Here is a 13,966-nt window from a genome sequence, read left to right on the forward strand (position 1 = left end):
TATTTTTTTTTCTCTTTTTTTTTATCAATTAAAAAAGATGACTTTAAATGTTTTCAAATTCTTTTTGTGCCAATTTTGTTATCTTCCGTACTATCTGTTTCATATAAACAAAGCATTGAAAGAAACCGAGATTTAATCTTAAGCTCAAGGGTTTTCTCTTTTGGAGAACTTTTGAGAATTTAGGATATTTATAGAATTAACATTCTATACAAAATCTTTAAGAAAATTCTGCAATTAATTCATCCTATAGCTAGCTTTGTGTCTTCAAAGAATAAACACAGCCGTTTTTGGAAATGCAATATTAACCCTTCATTTCATGATTTTTTTTATTTTTCCTTAAAAATCATTTAAAACAGTTGGAAATGATGAGTACATCAAGAAAAAAATGAAAATAAAATACGATTTTTCACTTTTTCCATACATTAATTGTTGCAAATTTGATATTTTATGAAACGAAGGGTTTAAATGCTTTTTTCCTTTAAGCTTTTAATTACCTATATGTTAAAAAGTTGTTATAACCTCTTAAGATAGTTTGAACTTTGAATAAAAGTTTTTCAGATTAACGATGATTTTGTTCTTCGAGAAAGGATTTCGAAAATTAACTTTTTTTTATAGATGGATGGAATAAGATTGCCCGATTGAATCTAGGTTTGCCCGAATATTTAATACAAAATTTAGGAACAGTCCGGCACAATCCGGTTGCCCAGACTTCAATGAAAAATGCCCGAATCATGCACGGATTTATTCACTTTGAAAAAAAATTATTAGAATTTTTGTTTCTTGATTTTTGTTGAGAAATTCCTGCGTTTTGACAAAATTTGCCCAGATATTGCTCGGATTTTTGTTGGTCATATCGAAATCAAATGCCCAAATTTTGAAGGTTTTTGTATAAAATTGCCCGAATTTATCCGGCCTGGATACGACATGAAAAAAATCTGGCAACCTTATAACAGAAAGATAAATAGTGTTTTTTTCTTATATATTTTTTTTCGAAGAGTAAATTTCACCGTTGAGCCCAAATACTTTTATTCGAATTGTCTAAATAATTTTAAAATAAACTTGTGATAAACTTTTCGTTGAATTTTTGAACACTTTTTGCCTCGGTTTTTCATGATTTTTAAACTTTCTAACAGTAAATTAGATATGCTGATAAATTTTATTTCAAAAAAATATTTTTTCAGTAACAATAATACCTTTACAAATAAATATCGTGAACTTACAATTTAAATTATTGAAATTTGTGTTAGATTTGCTTCCAAAAATGGGATTACCAAGATTTGAGTTGAATTTTTTCGAATACAAAAACAAATTGAAAACGGATCGGAAAAATATATCAATTTCACATCCATCATCATTATCGGTCAGTTGCATTTATTGTTTAGTATAAAAATGAACCTTATTAGGAAAAAGTTCACATACTCACACATAACATTTTTGAAACTTCAAATGATTATAACTTCTATTATAATTTTTTTTTCGCAAATTTTTCTATTTGACTATTTTTGTTTTCAAAGTGCACGTATTTAAAGTTTGTAGTTTTCGAAGAACGTGTGTGGTATACCTCTTTATACTGTAAGCGGTTATTTATGCAATTTTGTGTCCAAAAGTCTACATTTTGACAATGAAAACAGTATCAAAAAGTGCTACTTTTCTGCCCTGAATTTTTGCTTGAAAATGTACAGTCGACGATCTTCTTTGAGGAATGTTTACGCATTTTTGATTAAATTTTAGTTGTTATTTTTAATTTGTTTTGAAATATTGTTAGTTTCAGTATTGTTCTATATTAGGTTGTAGAAAAGGTTGATCAAGGGCAATTTAGTTTGAAAGGGACTTAGAATCATTTTTTTTTTCAGGGAGCCTTAAAAAAGTTTTTTTTTTCACCAAATAAAAAAATTATCTAACTCTGAATAAACTGTTATAAATGCAAGTTTCGTAAGCCGAAGTTGAAAAAAATATTCGCTAGGAGTTTTAAAACAACAAAACCAGTTGGGTTTTCAACTTTCAACAATTCTTCATCGAAGTTATTCGAATTCGAATGATTATTAGTTTAAAAATAAGGACCACCATAATGTACACTGACTCTCAAACTAAATTATAGAAATGCAGAAGTTATCAAAACAGCTTTAAAATAAATAGAATAAGTTGTCCAGACTACGAATATTCTAAATGAAAAAAAAGTTACGACAAGTTTATGTAACTTTTTGTTTTTTTTATAATTAAACTGTTTGTTTACATTTGGTTTCATTCGTCGCAATGAAAGCTCACCTGAGAAATAAGGATTCAAAATCTGATTTATAAGCATACATAAATCAGATTTTGAATCCTTATTTCTAAGTACGCCGCAGAAGGCTTTGTGTGGAAAATATTTAAATAATAAATGTCTACTCCATATTTTGACTGTTTTCAAACTGAAAAGTCTAAGTAAATTTTGGAACGGTTTTAGTCCTGATTTTGCTCAATGATTTTTGGTTATGTGTGAAAAAAAAATTATTAGGAAATAATGTTTAACGATAAAATTCTGTGTTAACACAATGTCAAACCCTCTGCTTTTCTTTACAAGGAAATTTAATGTCAGTCAGGGAGCTTATGAAAGGCACAGGCGTTACGACTCATAAAACTTACCCTTAAAATTGCCAACTAGCTTCAGTTTTAAACACCTTTCTTTAATTTCTTTGTTCAATCAAAATATTAAAAGAGAATTGTATAGTGTTTTAAGTCGCCGAGCACGGCATTATATTTAAATTCAGATTGGTAAGTCAGATTAAATATAAAAAATTGAAATAATAAACTCAGATTTAAATCAAATAATTATGACTGAGGGCTCTGTAACAAATTTCAATTCTTGGCTTATATTTTAAATTCTTATCTGTCTGAATTCAAAATTTTTTTTTGGACATTTCAGAAATCATATTGAAACTTTTGATCATATCTAAAAATCAATTTAAATTCAGGTTAAGAATTCAGATTCCAAACTAATAAACAAAACTCAGAATAATAATCAGCTCTTAAATGAGTTTCACTGTTAGCACACTAATAACCGGGAAAAATTGAAGCCAAAAAACATCAATATTCAAAAATCATTGGATCAAATTCTGCAACTTTAGAATTTTTAAGTTTCCGAAACTGTTGTGTTTAATTTTGTAAAATATAGATTAACGATAAAATTTATAACCTATAAGTAATGCTTCTCAATGTAGGGGAAGTTGGCAACTCTGTCAGTGAAAAGTGGTCAGTTGTTTGGTCTGTGAAGAAAGTGATTTATTTGAATGAATTCGAATTGTCAACTAATAATTTTGTTGTTTATTATAACAACGAGTAGTATTTCAAGAGAAAAAGTCTAGAGGTTTCCAAGTCTATCGATAGATAAGTGGAAAAAGAGGCAAATTGTTGTGGTGTGAAAATTTTCATAGTTCCATTTTTCATGTGTTCCTTAAACTTGACGACATCGTGCTGCCAAGTAGATTAATTTTTGTCACTCGCTTAAGATGACCTATTTTGCGTTCAATTGACTTTCCGTGTGCCCCTTGCGAGACGTTACGAAAACAAAAGGAAAACGAAACGTAACGCCTTTGATGACAGGAGAAGAGAGGAAAACGAACACAAACAGCAACCAAAACAACGGCATGAAATACAAGCAGCAGTTAATCGGATTTTAATTCATCCCATCATAGAGATGTGAATTTGGGAATGATATCCGAAATATTCGGCAAATCAGCAGCGATACGAAGCTAAGTACCCCTTTACAGTTTCATTTATGTTATGATTGGATGACGGACACAGAAACGGTGAAGTAATAATACGCTTTAATTAAAATATTTTCTGCTTCTGGGAGTATTTATTGGTCACAGTTGTGAAGACTAATCCCTGCATTATCAAGTTTTTTTTTTTGCAAATTTGCTGATTATTTTATTCCGGTTCCTTTTTGTTGTTTTCATAAATAATTTTAACATACGTCCCAGTATATCATCATTTTTGTAGCAATTGGTTTCAAATGAAAATGTCTTTCAAGGATCCAACGTAAGAATTTATTATTTTGCCTTATATTGATAATAGCAAGGAATAATTTCTCTGAAGGATCAAATATTTTATGATTTAAAATTCAAAAGTTAGATGAGTTACGTGAATTGGTACCAGTGGTACGTTTTGCGATAAGCTTTCAAATTCCAAAGCGAGTGTGTGATTGATGTTGCGAGATTACTTCATCGTATTATGTGAAAGTTTAAAATTTTCGGATTTTGACAGCATTCTTCAGTAAAAATGTCTTCCAATCATTCTTCTGTCCTGTTGAGTAACAATGAGTTAAACCACAATCATGTTTATGATAACTTTTTTCGTTTTACAAATTCAGCTCCTTATTTAAAAAAAAAACCCACACAATAAGTTAACCAAAAATGAAAATGAAGCTTTCAAGTTTTCAAATTAATCTGCATTGGAATAAGAGATACGAATGGTGGATGTGAGAAGTCAATTCAGCTAAGCTTATCAGAATTGGAATAAGAGATATGGTTATTTTATCAGGTTCTAATTTTCGACATAACCACTACACAGCTCTTCGTTGTGCGTAAATATGAACAAAATAAAATCAAATTCAAAATATGAGCAAGTGGATCATTCTTGAAAAATTTAGATTTATTTTTCAATAAAATGGAAAACATTTCTTGTTTTATTTAAAAATAAATATCTTCTATTTTATATTAGTTTAGAAAATTTGTTATGAAATGTTTCTCAAAGGTGACATTATAAAATTTTGTTGTAATGTCATAACCATAGGAAATCCGTAAATAACATCAAATCTTAAAAATGTATGTAATGCTAAAAAGTTTTGGATTTATCTAGCACAACAAGCCAAAGATGAATAGAAATGAATTCTTTTTTTTTATTCTACGATTGACATTTATGAGTTTCAATCACTGTACAAAAAAGAAACACACTTTTTTTTTTAATTAAATAGACACAGTTTCAGTCTAACATAGTTCGTTATAAAAATCAATTTTTACAACTTATCATACAGCTTATCAACAAACTTACAAAATTAAACATTTCAGATTCAAATAAAACATCTAAAAGTATGAGTCGAAAAAAAAAAATTTTTTATAGTCTTGATTGTTATTGCTGCTGTACACCTACAATGTGTTATATGAATTAAATATCTAAAATCAAAGTCACAAAAATTGCTCTGTAGAGTTTCAACATTTTAGTTGGAAAAAATGGTTTCTAATTATTTTATGCGTAATTTATTTTTCTTTGATGAGTTAAAGTAAGGTGAACTAAGATGATGATAAAAGTGGATAAAATAAAAACATAAAGCAGTTCATAATAAAAATGACATCTCTTAGCAGCAAGTAAATTATCACATACTATTCATAAAGTTTTTCATGTAACTGAAATATTTTGTGTGAATAATCAAGAATTATGTGAAATTACCAATAAGGAAAACTTTAAGCATTCCTGGCATATAATATCAATTTCAATTCATAGGAAAGTGTTGTAATTATCTATTTTAAATTTTGTGATACAGTTTTTTTTTTTTTGTTTCGATTATAGTCGTTTTAACATCTTTATGTCATTCGCGACTTATATCAACGATGAAAAGTTGGCGGTCAAGTCATTGAAAAACTTATCCGGTACAACTGTGATCGATGTTTACTCTTGGGCTCGAACTCACGGACATTGGCTCAGAAAGCAACTGACTTGCCAACTGAGCTATATCGCAGTTGAACAGCTAAAGTTCCGAACGAAAAAAAAGTTATACAGTTTTAATAAGGTATGTTAGAAATAACTATAATAATAATCAAAGTTATGAATATTTGTTTTTGTGATCAAATGAGCTGTAAATAATACAAATCGTATAAATCATACGCATTGTGCAATCGATTATAAAACTATTGGTCAAAACTAACATTGAAATTTTACTGAAGACATCTAAAAAATTCAAAGAATGAAATTATCAAACAATGGCTTATGTTTAGTTATGATGACATCGAATAAAGTTTAACTCGATAATTATGAATCAATGTGGAGGCATTTGAAATTGGTATGAATCATGAAAAATGGAATTCAAATTTCAATCGTAGATTATTGTGTAATTATTAATAAACATTAGTCGAATCAATCCTTTATCGTCAAATTGTTATTTAATTCAGTACTTATTTTGGGCCTCTGTAGAATTGGTCAGAAGTTTTAATTGAAAAACCTAGGCATTTTAGTAGCGTTCGATAATGCGTCAGTCATTTGTAACGTAAAGCTTTCACTAACCATTTTTGAACCATAAACCAAAAATATAAAAGAAAAACGACCTTTATCGATTATCATAACTGATCGCACATTTAGAAATTTTAATCGAAACAACGAGAAAACTTTTAGATATCAAATAATACATTGGAGTTATATTTTGAAGTAAGATCTGTTTCTTCATTCTGATGGATTGTTTCTCAGAAAAAAAAACATCAATACAACAGGAACGACAGCTAGAAAAATATATTATCTTCAAGCAGATTTTCAAAAATATTCTTTATATAAGATAACTGCATTACTGCAATACTTTGTTTTTCAGACAGCTCTACAGTTTTTTATCTCTGCCTCATAGAGTTGAAATCCCAGAATAACAAAAAAAAAACTGCCTCGTAGACATAAGTAGGATTTTCCTTAGGAAATATTTGAGAGCACAGGAGGTGTAGGAAAAACGAGGACAATGCATGATGGTCAACGGGATAACCAAAGTTAATTTTTTTTTTTTGCAAAATAATACCCTATTTCAGCTGTCCACCCTAAAAACAATTCCAGGCAAGTCATGCAATAGTTTCAAAATGTAGTTTCGAAATATTTTAAATTAAAATAGAAAAAAGATCTACATAAAAATATTTTAATAACGATTCTACTAACTAGTTTCTTAATGCAATGTAATTTATCTTGCTTTAAGTTCCATAATTTGTCATTTGGATTGAGATATGAAAAATTGATTGGTAAACTTAATTCATGATTTGATGATTTTAGCACTTGATTTTTTGAGAAATGCTGATCATTTTAGGGATTGTTTAAAAAAGTTCTAATATAACCGGTTAGTATGGAGTTGGAATAGATTTGTTTTCAAAGTTTCATCAATCAAAATAATATAATGGTAAAAATTTAGACCAAAAAACAGTTAAACTAAGAGGAAAGTATTTAGTTTCAAGCTTAATTAAGCTTTTAATTTGCCAAGCAGTTTTAATTGATTTTTGTAAGTATTTTGTAAAATTTCGTGCATCCGTGTTGTCATAACACCATTTTATATGAATTTTAAATTTATATAATTGATTACAATTCTAAATTTGGAAATTCAATTATATGAGGCCAAGTGTAGCTAGGGACACATTAAAAAAAATTTAATTTTACTCATATGTTTCAATTATTTAGTATCTTTAAAATAGTTTAGCACAATCTAGGCATATCTTGTACAATTACAAAGTAGCACGACAATTTGTAAAATAAAAAAGGCCTCTAGGTTCAAACAGGAGTTTCAATGGGAAACGTAGGTTCTTAAGATATCAGGAGCTTAGGTCTCAAGTGGCTTAATCGCCTACCAAGGTGGTTTTCCATGCCACACTACCTTTTCCCCAAACATTCAGCGTGGAGATTTGTGGAGGGATGGCGTACAGCCGGTCTCCGCTAAACATATCTCCACATGTGCTGCACTTCCCTTCCTCCTATCGACTACATGGACTTGGCCGGCGTCGTTATTGGTTCATTTTAAAGTAGGAGATCCTCAAAAGTGTACAGTGAGATTGTGATGCTTGTTCCCAGCACCTTTCATTTGGTTCATTGTGCAACATTGATTATCTCGAACCAATCACGGAGTGCAACCATTATGCCATTGGCCATGGGGCCGCAGGTGGACCGTAGTTGATAGCAAGCTCAAGCTCAAGCTCATAAGTAATGCTTCTCAATGTAGCACATTCGTAATGCTTCTCAATGTAGCACATTCGTGCATGAGATAAAAAGAGATATCTCCGCATTTGTTGAAATTGTTGAAATGTATAATAAAAATTCCCATAGGACTTTTAATATCGAATTATTTTTTAACAAAAATATTTGCTGACAAGAAACATGTAATCTTCCTAAAAAAGTTTAACTAAGAATTCTTTTATCGAGGGAATTCATAAACATTAATCTTAAATCTTAAATTTGAATCTAATTTATAATCTTTTATTGAAAATTACATTCATCAACTGATCAAATCTCAAGAGCTTGATAGATTTAGCTTTTTTTATTTGAGCGTGGATAGGTTATTAAATAAATTAAAAACTTTTTTGGAAAAAAAAATCTAATGCTATGTTCAATTCTAATAATCTACATTTGCCAAATCTTTTTGCCTTTCTAACAGAAAGGTTTGGTTATCGGTCGATTTGAGAGATCATTAATTATGGGTCTTAGACATACCTTTATAGGTACCTATCGACTCAGCTCGACGAGTTCTGTTGATGTCCGTAGATTTGTATGTGCCATTTTAAAAATGTCAAGAACGTTTTTGCGAAACTGGGCTGCACAATTAAAATGATTTTTGTCTCAAAAGAATGCATTTTTTTTTCTACACAACCCTTTCAAAAACGGGAAAAAAACAAAATAGTTGAAACCGTTTTCTTTACCAAATACATATCATACTTATTACACTGAAAATCGAAAATACCCAAACTTGAGAACTGCCACCCGCCAAACCTAAGTTCAAGATTGACAACTTAAGTTTGTGAAGAAATCACAGCTTGCCAATAAGCCAAACTTGTCCTTCAAGCGAAGAACTGTTTTTTTGGGGGGTTTTGGTTGTATAAGCGCATCTGATTCTGTTACCTCCATCGTGGCAGATTTAGGTTTGGGGGGTAAGTTCAAAGCGAAGAACTGTTTTTTTTTGGGGGATAACTTTTATTCCCGCTTCATTCGCAGAAAGTCTCACATATACGATGATGTAGCTGCCTCTCTCAACAACTCTCCGGTGGTCGAGCGGTTAGCATCCTGAGATGGTAATCGCAAAGCCATTGCAGGTATGGGTGTGATTCCTGTACCTGGCGATATTTTTTTTTATTTTGATTTCCATTTTATTGTGGTATCAGATTTTGGGGGATGAGTTCTCCTTTAAGAGCTTAACTTTGTGCTATGCCACCAATAGCCAAACCTGTAGGGAGGGAGTTTCATTCGGGTTGGCGGGGAAAGTTCTCAAGTTTGGGTATTTTCGAGGTTCAGTGTATGGCATAAAAAAAAGTTGCTAGTGGCGCCTCGAAGCAGCAGCACCAGCAATCATTTATAAATTGGAGATAATCAAAATAAAAAATTAATATTTATCGACTCGGGAATCGAACCAAAAACCTTCAGATCCAAAGTCGCAAATGCTATCCAATAAACCATCGGCACGATTGACTAAAAATGGCTCAAACTCAAATAGGTAAAAGGCATTACTAAGACGCACCGTGGTCTGGGCAGTTTCTCAGTCTGCTGGGGCAAATACGGCAACAGTGTTTATATCTTACACTTCTTGCTTTTCAATGCAGCAAATGGCGGATGGGCGTTTCCTTCAGAGTCCGCCATGCCTATAGACACTATAATTTCATATATGAAATTATAGTGTCTATAGCCATGCCGGGTGTCAACAAAATGCAGAGCCGTACAGAAAACTGCGTTGGGGGGGAATTTATATGAAGATTTTATGACCCTCGTTTTTTTACCCGTGTTGAAGAATGAATTTATGTTTTTTTTTTTCATTTCTACATACTCATACATAATTTAGATTCAATTTCAGATGCAGAATTCAGATTCAGTTTTCAAATTCAGAATACAGGTTTAGGAATCAGAATTCAGGATTCAGAATTCAGAATTCTCTTTTTGGGGCGACTGTTTAGTTTACTTTTAATGGGTTGATTCTCGGCTTTCAGTCTCAAGTTTTTTAGTAAAAACGACTTTATTTTTACATATCCAACGTTTCGATCCTTATAGGATCTTCATCAGGGACTAAAATTTATTACAAAATTAAGTTTACGTCTACAGAATCTAAGTGATTCTTACCGAAAAAGTTGTCGTTTTTTTGTCCGGTTTGATACGGAATTCAGAATTCAAAATTCAGATTCAGAACTCATATTCAGATTCAGAATTCAGATTCAGAATTTAGATTCAGAATTCAGATTCAGAATTCAGAATTCAGATTCAGAATTCAGAATTCAGATTCAGAATTCAGATTCAGAATTCAGATTCAGAATTCAGATTCAGATTCAGAATTCAGATTCAGAATTCAGATTCAGATTCAGAATTCAGATTCAGAATTCAGATTCAGATTCAGAATTCAGATTCAGAATTCAGATTCAGAATTCAGATTCAGAATTAAGATTCAGAATTCAGATTCAGAATTCAGAATTCAGATTCAGAATTCAGATTCAGAATTCAGATTCAGAATTCAGATTCAGAATTCAGATTCAGAATTCAGATTCGGAATTCAGATTCAGAATTCAGATTCAGAATTCAGATTCAGAATTCAGATTCAGAATTCAGATTCAGAATTCAGATTCAGAATTCAGATTCAGAATTCAGATTCAGAATTCAGATTCAGAATTCAGATTCAGAATTCAGATTCAGAATTCAGATTCAGAATTCAGATTCAGAATTCAGATTCAGAATTCAGATTCAGAATTCAGATTCAGAATTCAGATTCAGAATTCAGATTCAGAATTCAGATTCAGAATTCAGATTCAGAATTCAGATTCAGAATTCAGATTCAGAATTCAGATTCAGAATTCAGATTCAGAATTCAGATTCAGAATTCAGATTCAGAATTCAGATTCAGAATTCAGATTCAGAATTCAGATTCAGATTCAGAATTCAGATTCAGAATTCAGATTCAGAATTCAGATTCAGAATTCAGCTTCAGAATTCAGATTCAGAATTCAGATTCAGAATTCAGATTCAGAATTCAGATTCAGAATTCAGAATTCAGATTCAGAATTCAGATTCAGAATTCAGATTCAGAATTCAGATTCAGAATTCAGATTCAGAATTCAGATTCAGAATTCAGATTCAGAATTCAGATTCAGAATTCAGATTCAGAATTCAGATTCAGAATTCAGATTCAGAATTCAGATTCAGAATTCAGATTCAGAATTCAGATTCAGAATTCAGATTCAGAATTCAGATTCAGAATTCAGATTCAGAATTCAGATTCAGAATTCAGATTCAGAATTCAGATTCAGAATTCAGATTCAGAATTCAGATTCAGAATTCAGATTCAAAATTCAGATTCAGAATTCAGATTCAGAATTCAGATTCAGAATTCAGATTCAGAATTCAGATTCAGAATTCAGATTCAGAACTCATATTCAGAATTCAGATTCAGATTCAGAATTCAGATTCAGAATTCAGATTCAGATTCAGAATTCAGATTCAGAATTCAGATTCAGATTCAGAATTCAGATTCAGAATTCAGATTCAGAATTAAGATTCAGAATTCAGATTCAGAATTCAGAATTCAGATTCAGAATTCAGATTCAGAATTCAGATTCAGAATTCAGATTCAGAATTCAGATTCAGAATTCAGATTCGGAATTCAGATTCAGAATTCAGATTCAGAATTCAGATTCAGAATTCAGATTCAGAATTCAGATTCAGAATTCAGATTCAGAATTCAGATTCAGAATTCAGATTCAGAATTCAGATTCAGAATTCAGATTCAGAATTCAGATTCAGAATTCAGATTCAGAATTCAGATTCAGAATTCAGATTCAGAATTCAGATTCAGAATTCAGATTCAGAATTCAGATTCAGAATTCAGATTCAAAATTCAGATTCAGAATTCAGATTCAGAATTCAGATTCAGAATTCAGATTCAGAATTCAGATTCAGAATTCAGATTCAGAATTCAGATTCAGAATTCAGATTCAGAATTCAGATTCAGAATTCAGATTCAGAATTCAGATTCAGAATTCAGATTCAGAATTCAGATTCAGAATTCAGATTCAGAATTCAGATTCAGAATTCAGATTCAGAATTCAGATTCAGAATTCAGATTCAGAATTCAGATTCAGAATTCAGATTCAGAATTCAGATTCAGAATTCAGATTCAGAATTCAGATTCAGAATTCAGATTCAGAATTCAGATTCAGAATTCAGAATTCAGAATTCAGATTCAGAATTCAGATTCAGAATTCAGATTCAGAATTCAGAATTCAGATTCAGAATTCAGATTCAGAATTCAGATTCAGAATTCAGATTCAGAATTCAGATTCAGAATTCAGAATTCAGATTCAGAATTCAGATTCAGAATTCAGATTCAGAATTCAGATTCAGAATTCAGATTCAGAATTCAGATTCAGAATTCAGATTCAGAATTCAGATTCAGATTCAGAATTCAGATTCAGAATTCAGATTCAGAATTCAGATTCAGAATTCAGATTCAGAATTCAGAATTCAGATTCAGAATTTAGAATTTAGAATTCAGATTCAGAATTCAGAGTCAGAATTCAGATTCAAAATTCAGAGTCAGAATTCAGATTGAGATTCAGAATTCAGATTCAGAGTTCAGATTCAGAATTTAGATTCAGAATTTAGATTCAGAATTCAAATTCAGAATTTAGATTCAGAATTCAAATTCAGAGTTCAGATTCAGATTCAAAATTTAGATTCAGAATTCAGATTGAAAATAATGTAGATTCAGAATTCAGATTTAGATTTCAGATTCAGGATTTTTATTCAGAATTCAATTTTTGTAAATGTATTTTCGGCATATTGGTGAAAAATTTAGATTCATGGAGAAAGAATATCAGAATTTAAAATTGATGAAGATGTTGCGAAGTAAAGTATGGTGTACGTTAATAAGTTTTCCTTGCAAAAATGTTCTTTCACTTTTTTCATCATACGTAAATTTTTTCCTCACTTTTCTACCCATCTTTATCAATTTTCAATTCTGAAATTGTTTCTCCCAGAATACTAATTTTCACAGTTTTTGATAAATTTGCGATGGCTTAAAGATCATTACGCATGAAAACACGATTTTGTATTGTGAAAACTTTTTTTCATAATTTTTCTGAAATTAAGGGTGCTGCATACTTTTAGGGGTAAAACCATACTACTAAAAGTTGTAAAATCCGAAATCATAAAAAAAAAATTTTGGATGAAAGGAATTTCAATTTTAACAAACGCGTGATTCAGAATTCAGGTTCAGAATTCAGATTCAGAATTCAGATTCAGAATTCAGATTCAGAATTCAGATTCAGAATTCAGATTTAGAATTCAGATTCAGAATTCAGATTCAGAATTCAGATTCAGAATTCAGATTCAGAATTCAGATTCAGAATTCAGATTCAGAATTCAGATTCAGAATTCAGATTCAGAATTCAGATTCAGAATTCAGATTCAGAATTCAGATTCAGAATTCAGATTCAGAATTCAGAATTCAGATTCAGAATTCAGATTCAGAATTCAGATTCAGAATTCAGATTCAGAATTCAGATTCAGAATTGAGATTCAGAATTCAGATTCAGAATTCAGATTCAGAATTCAGATTCAGAATTCAGATTCAGAATTCAGATTCAGAATTCAGATTCAGAATTCAGATTCAGATTCAGAATTCAGATTCAGAATTCATATTCAGAATTCAGATTCAGAATTCAGATTCAGAATTCAGATTCAGAATTCAGATTCAGAATTCAGATTCAGAATTTAGACTCGGAATTCAGATTCAGAATTTAGATTCAGATTCAGAATTCAGATTCAGAATTCAGATTCAGAATTCAAATTCAGAATTCACAATCAGAATTAAGATTTAGAATTCAGATTCAGAATTCAGATTTTTGTAAATTTATTTTCAGCATATCGGTGAAAATTTAGATTCTTGGAGAAAGAATATCGGAATTGAAAATTTATAATGATTGATGTTGCGGGGTAAAGTATGGTGTGCGTTTATAAGTTTTCCTTGCAAAAATGTTTTTTTGCTCTTTTTTCTTCATTTTTCTATCCATCT

This window comes from Uranotaenia lowii, chromosome 2 (assembly GCF_029784155.1).
Source record: "Uranotaenia lowii strain MFRU-FL chromosome 2, ASM2978415v1, whole genome shotgun sequence".
In the NCBI taxonomy this organism is placed as follows: domain Eukaryota; kingdom Metazoa; phylum Arthropoda; class Insecta; order Diptera; family Culicidae; genus Uranotaenia; species Uranotaenia lowii.